This window comes from Myotis yumanensis, unplaced genomic scaffold, assembly GCF_028538775.1.
Source record: "Myotis yumanensis isolate MYYU_CA2020_CCGP unplaced genomic scaffold, mMyoYum1.0.hap1 SCAF_7, whole genome shotgun sequence".
In the NCBI taxonomy this organism is placed as follows: domain Eukaryota; kingdom Metazoa; phylum Chordata; class Mammalia; order Chiroptera; family Vespertilionidae; genus Myotis; species Myotis yumanensis.
This window is the reverse complement of record NW_027223758.1, coordinates 11636299-11641873: the sequence shown is the minus strand read 5'-3', so window position 1 is coordinate 11641873 and position 5575 is coordinate 11636299. Positions and strand designations below refer to the sequence as shown.

Here is a 5575-nt window from a genome sequence, read left to right as displayed (position 1 = left end):
TCTCTCCCCTGGGATGTCAGCTCCAGAAGGCAGGGATTCTGTTATGTCTTCTGTCCTACAGGATCCATCTAGACTGTTGCCCGGCACATCACAGACACTCCCTGAATGGCTGTTAATTCAAAGAAGGTAGGTACTATTACTTACCTTCAGTTTATTCCTGTAGAAAGTGGTCTTTAGAGAGAGTTCCACAGCTGGCTGGTGGAAGAGCCAGATGTGATCTCTGGGTGGTCAACTCCAACAGCCCCCACCACATCCTTAACTACTGTGCCCACCACTTCCAGAAGACGTCTCTCTGTGTGTCTGACTTTCTCAGCTACAGTCCCTTGGAGGCAACAACTCTATTGTACCCATATTTGTCTGATCCTGGTAAGAGCTCAAGGGATGTTTACTGAGCGGATCTATATATAAGCTGTGACGTGCCAGACAGTAGGAATCATATCTTCATTCTCTTTTCTTATTATCCTTCATCTCCATGTCAAGCACAGTGTTACATACACGGTTGGGGTTTATTAAATACTCACTAATGAATTCTATTATGGCAATAGGTAATAAAAATAATTAGACAGCAATAATGACGATAAAAGGTAACATTTATGGAATTCTGACTCTGTATTGAGTCCCATTCTAAGTGCTTTATACATGAATTGAGACAAGTGAATCTCTTGTAGCCTCATTTTACAAATGTGAGAAACCAAGGGTCACAGAAGTTAAACACTTGCCCAAGGTCACCATCGAGGAAATGGCAGTATCTGGTGAGTCCTGTTATCAATGGCTCCAGGCTGACTCTCAGGGTATCTAAAAGATATCCATGGAAAGGTTGTTCTGTGTGAAAACAAAAAAATAGTTTATTACACATTTCTGTTTTATTTCAAGGAATTTTTTTCAAAGGCTTTCATAGGCAATATTATTAGCTAAGGAATAACCCCTAATATTCGCATCACACTTGATGCTCTGCAAAGCTGTTATCTGATTCCAGCAACAATGCGATGGGCACTGCCATCTCCTTTCATAGAGGAGGAATCTGAGGCTCCGAGGAGTTAAGGCAGCGGTTCTCAACCTGTGGGTCGCGACCCCTTTGGGGGTCGAACGACCCTTTCACAGGGGTGGCCTAAGACCATCAGAAAACACATATATAATTACATATTGTCTTTGTGATTAATCACTATGCTTTAATTATGTTCAATTTGTAACAATGAAATTGGGGGTCACCGCAACATCAGGAACTGTATTCAGCGGTCGCGGCATTAGGAAGGTTGAGAACCACTGGGTTAAGGGAATAGGGTCAAGGTCACCCAACCAGCAAGGAGCAGAGCTAGGGGCTCAAATTAGCATCCATCACCTAAAATTTCTTTTTAAGAACTGAGTGCCTCCAAATACAAAGCTCTTTCCTGCTGCTACTTAAACGTAACTAAGATAATCCTCGGGAAAGCTTTGCGGTGCCTGGCTCCTGGTAGGACGCTCTTAAGTGTTAGTTTTCATCATCTTCACCAACACTTCCTAGAAACGGGACTATTTTAGCTGATGACTGCAGCCTGCCTGTTGACCCTGAAGAAAAGATTACCCTTTTCCTTCCAGTTTACCCCTGGTAATGTTGAAATAATGATCAATCTTCATTATCCCCGGGTACTGCAGAACGTTGAGAGCTGGAAGGGACTGTGGAGATGATCTCATTCTGGCGCCTGCATTTGCAGATGGAGAAATTGAGTCCCAGAGAGGGAAAAGGTCAGCTCCTCAAAGGCTGGGCTCATGCACAGTACCTGGCACATTCTGCCTCCCACGAAGACGGTGATGTTACCTAGAAGGGCATCTAGCCTCTAGGCCACAGGGGATAATTCATCAGTTTCTGGAGCTGTGAGTTCCAACCCCCACACCCGGCACACACACACACACACACACACACACACACACACACACAGTATTAAAGTATTATAAGCTATTAACCAGAAAACAGATCATGTGACTTAATTCCACCTCTGCTAAAGAGCTTAAAATGCTTTGGTGAGTAGTCTGAGATTCATAAATATACACTTCAACTCTTTCTCAAAGAATTATTAACCAGCTCCATCAACTGGAACTTGAGCAATCAAGGAGAAAAAGAGCTGGCAAGAGAAACTTCTTGAAAAATACCTCACCACCATTATGTATGACTCCTTGCCACCTCTTTTTTTTTTTTCTTCTAAGAGTTGGAGGAAGAAGGAAAGAAAAAAGTATCATTATGCATGACAAGAATCAGTAAAACTAATTGTGGAAAATTACAAACTTTTTTCAGCAAACGAACACCACCGTGTGTTAAGTTGTAGAACTTGAAAACAGAAAGTCTTGAATAGGATAAAGCAGAAATGTAACAACCCTCACTAGCTCCTTTCAGGGGTGGAGATGGTTTGGAGAGATCAGAAGCTGTGTGGGTGTGATAATCAGCGGGAGCCAGTTCCCAACCATTGATTTTTGTGAACCTATTAATTTATAGAGTCCGTGTCCTACACTCGCTTCACTTTATCTTCCTAACTCCCTGAATACTAATTCTCCCAGGCAAGGGACTAGCTTTTCATTCCACATGTAGGTCTTGATTAGCTTGAGCTCCAGGATTTGGGGGTGGGGAGGGGTGATGGAGAGAAATGAGATTAGGATTCAGCCTTCAAACCAAAGAAACAGATATAAGCCCTTCTGTATGCTTTTCTCGGGGCTTCATGTTTCTGGAGAAAGGCTGAAATTCAGGCCCCGTGGACAAGCTTGTGGTCCTAACAGCTCTCAGGATCACAGGGTTCCCCTCCTCCACGGCGCCTTTATCAAAGTCTAACTATTTTCCACATTCCTTCCTTGCACAGCCCAGGCATACTTGGGAAGCAGGCCTCCGCGCAAATTCTGCTCAGGAGATCCAGGGAGCGCTGGCCTGGCTCACTCCCTCCGAGAAAGGAAAGTCCAAGTAAAGAGGGATGCCACACCCTGGGGGAGGGGAGAGAGGATGTGACGACACCTCCAGGAATGCAGGGCCCACGCAGGTGTGTTGGCACCCACAACCTTCCTTTTTAAAAGGGCCTGATAAATCAGTGCCGATAACAGCAATAAAGCGCAACCACCCAGCAATCACTCACACAAAGCTGGGGCTCCTGCTCCCAGGGTGTGGCCCTGGCAACTGGGGAGAGGAGAGTGACAGCTGAGATGAAGATCCCTAAAGGTTGTGACATGTTTTCTAGCCCGGGGTTCTCAAAGTGGGGTCCCTGGGCCTTGGTAGGGGATTCTCAACGCCAAAACTATTTTCTCAATATTGTGATGTCACGTGCTCTGATCACCCGCCTTGTGTATACAATGGAGTTTTCTAGAAAGGACATGACATGTGATGATATCATCACCCTGATGACTCCTGGAATGTGTGCTTGTGTATTCTTGTGTCTTAAACATTTCTCACTTTTCATTCTAATACAACGAATATTGAAAGGCATAATACATATAAATAAAATACATGGTCGCCTCTGTAATTTTTTAAAAATATATTTTTATTGATTTCAGAGAGGAAGGGAGAGAGAGAAATAAACATCAATGATGAGAATCATTGATTGGCTGCCTCCTGCGTGCCCCCTATTGGGGACTTAGCCCAAAACCAGGGCATGTGCCTTGACCGGAATCGAACCCGGGATCCCTCAGTCTGCAGGCCAACGCTCTATCCACTGAGCCAAACCGGCTAGGATATCTCTGTAATTTTTAAAAGTAGTAAGGGGTTTTGAGACCAAACCATCCTACGGCCTCATCACAGGAGCATGCTTCATTCCCAGCTCAGCTTGAGTCACAAAGTAGGTACTTACTAGTATGAACAGGGGTGGAGAAGGCAGCCTTATTGTTATTCAGCTTGGGATGGCCACCCAAAATGGCTAGAAAAACCTTATAATCCCCCACAAGCATTTGGTGACCTGAACCCCTCCAGGGAAAAGATGGGGTTTTCACCTTTGAAGCCAGGTGGGGCATGTTAGCATGGAGAAACCACACTCCCTCTGCACCAGCACCCAGCAAAGACCTATCTGAGCACCTGCCAGGAGTCAGGTCCCATGCTACAGGCTCAACAATGAACAAAGCCGATGTGGTCTCTGCCTTCCCACAGCTTTCATTCCGGGGCAGAAGTGACTTACACACACACACACACACACACACACGGACACAAAATAGGAAAACTGCACCTTGTGAGTCACATGCTGACATGCAGGTGTGCAAGGTGTTAGGAGGGATGTGAGGTGAGGGAGGAAGGCCCTGAGGACTCAGGTAGAATGAAACATCCTAACCAGCTGTTCTTGGCCATTATTCCAGGTGAGACACCCGCCTGCAGGCCCAGGCCCAGCTCAGGAGAGGGTTCAACAGCTCTCTGTTGAGCAGGAGTCCCACAGTGAGCCCTCCTGCGGGTGGGTGCCAGGATTTGGGGGTCTCCTCCTCATCTCCTCATCGCGGCCAAAGCTAAACAGAGTCCCTGCGAGGCGAACCGGACCCTAGAGCATGTGGGGAGGAGTCAATCTTTTGTTATCAGAGACACAATCCAGAGGCTGTTACTGGTGGACACAGCGTATGGCCAAGAAATGGCTGGAGGACGGGAGAAGAAGACCTCGGAAATTAAAATAAAGAAAAAGGAAGAAAAGAAAAAAAGCCTTGGAGGGCCTGTCTAGGAGAAATCCCGAGGGAGGCCAGACCTGCGAGGGCCATCCCGGGCCTCAGCCCACGTTCCTTCCCTCCAGGCACCCATTCTCCACCTGGGACCTGACGGTTGGCAGCAAGTCTCTGCGGACAAAGCCAAACCAGAAAAACCCCGAGGTTCTTTCTCCCCCAGTAACTGTGGTCGAAGCGGGAAAACTTGACTTTTGCAACCAGAGTTGCAGCCTGACACCTAAAGAACGCAAATGGGTGGTGGAGGGGCGTTGTTTCAGGCTGCAGCATCCCAAAGTGCTGGCAGGAGGGGCAGGTGAAACCCATCCGCCCCTGGGCGACGCACCCGGCGGCACGTTACATCCCCCAGCGGGGTGCGAGCTTCAACCCGGGCCCCGGCAACCGGGCCCGCGGCCGCGCGTGCGCAAAAGGCCCACCCACCCCAGCTCGTCTCCAGGTGCGCTCGCGCTTCCGGCTGGCCTTCCCGGGGCGGAAACCACAGGGCGGGTGCATGCGCTTTCCAACTCTCCCGCTGGGTCAGAGAGGCCCAGGGCTTCAGGTGACCCGCCCCGCCCTCGCAGCGCGAGGCCAATCGCGCTGCGGTGGGCGGGATTTTCGAGAAGGTGGCCCGCCCACGCGCCCTGCAAGGCGTGTACCGATTGGTTGGCGCCGCGGGCGCAGGTGCGCGCTTCCTATTGGGTGTGGGCGGAGCGCGAGCCTCCGAGGCCTTTCAGGAGGCTGCAGGTGAGCGCGCGCGCGCGCCGCCCCTCCCGCCCAGCTCGGGTGCGCGCGTGCGCGCGGGCTCGCGGGGGAGGCGGCGGAGCGCGAGGCTGCGGAGCCTGTCGCCTCTGCTCCGCCCCCTCCGCCCCCTCCGTCGCGGGTGCCGCCAAGGCCCTGAGGGAGGGAGTCGCGTCCCCGCCGGCCGCGCGGCCAGTCCCGCCCTCGGTCTCGC

General features: G+C 50.0%; 1 long non-coding RNA gene across 1 annotated transcript; it reads right to left on the bottom strand.

Moving 5' to 3' along the window:
• Positions 1-636: 636 nt before the first annotated feature.
• Positions 637-2899, bottom strand: LOC139014426 (uncharacterized). The gene is made up of 3 exons (XR_011472226.1): positions 2837-2899; positions 1581-1679; positions 637-822 (listed from the first exon to the last, which is right to left on the bottom strand). It is a non-coding gene; the product is annotated as an uncharacterized lncRNA (long non-coding RNA).
• Positions 2900-5575: the final 2676 nt, after the last annotated feature.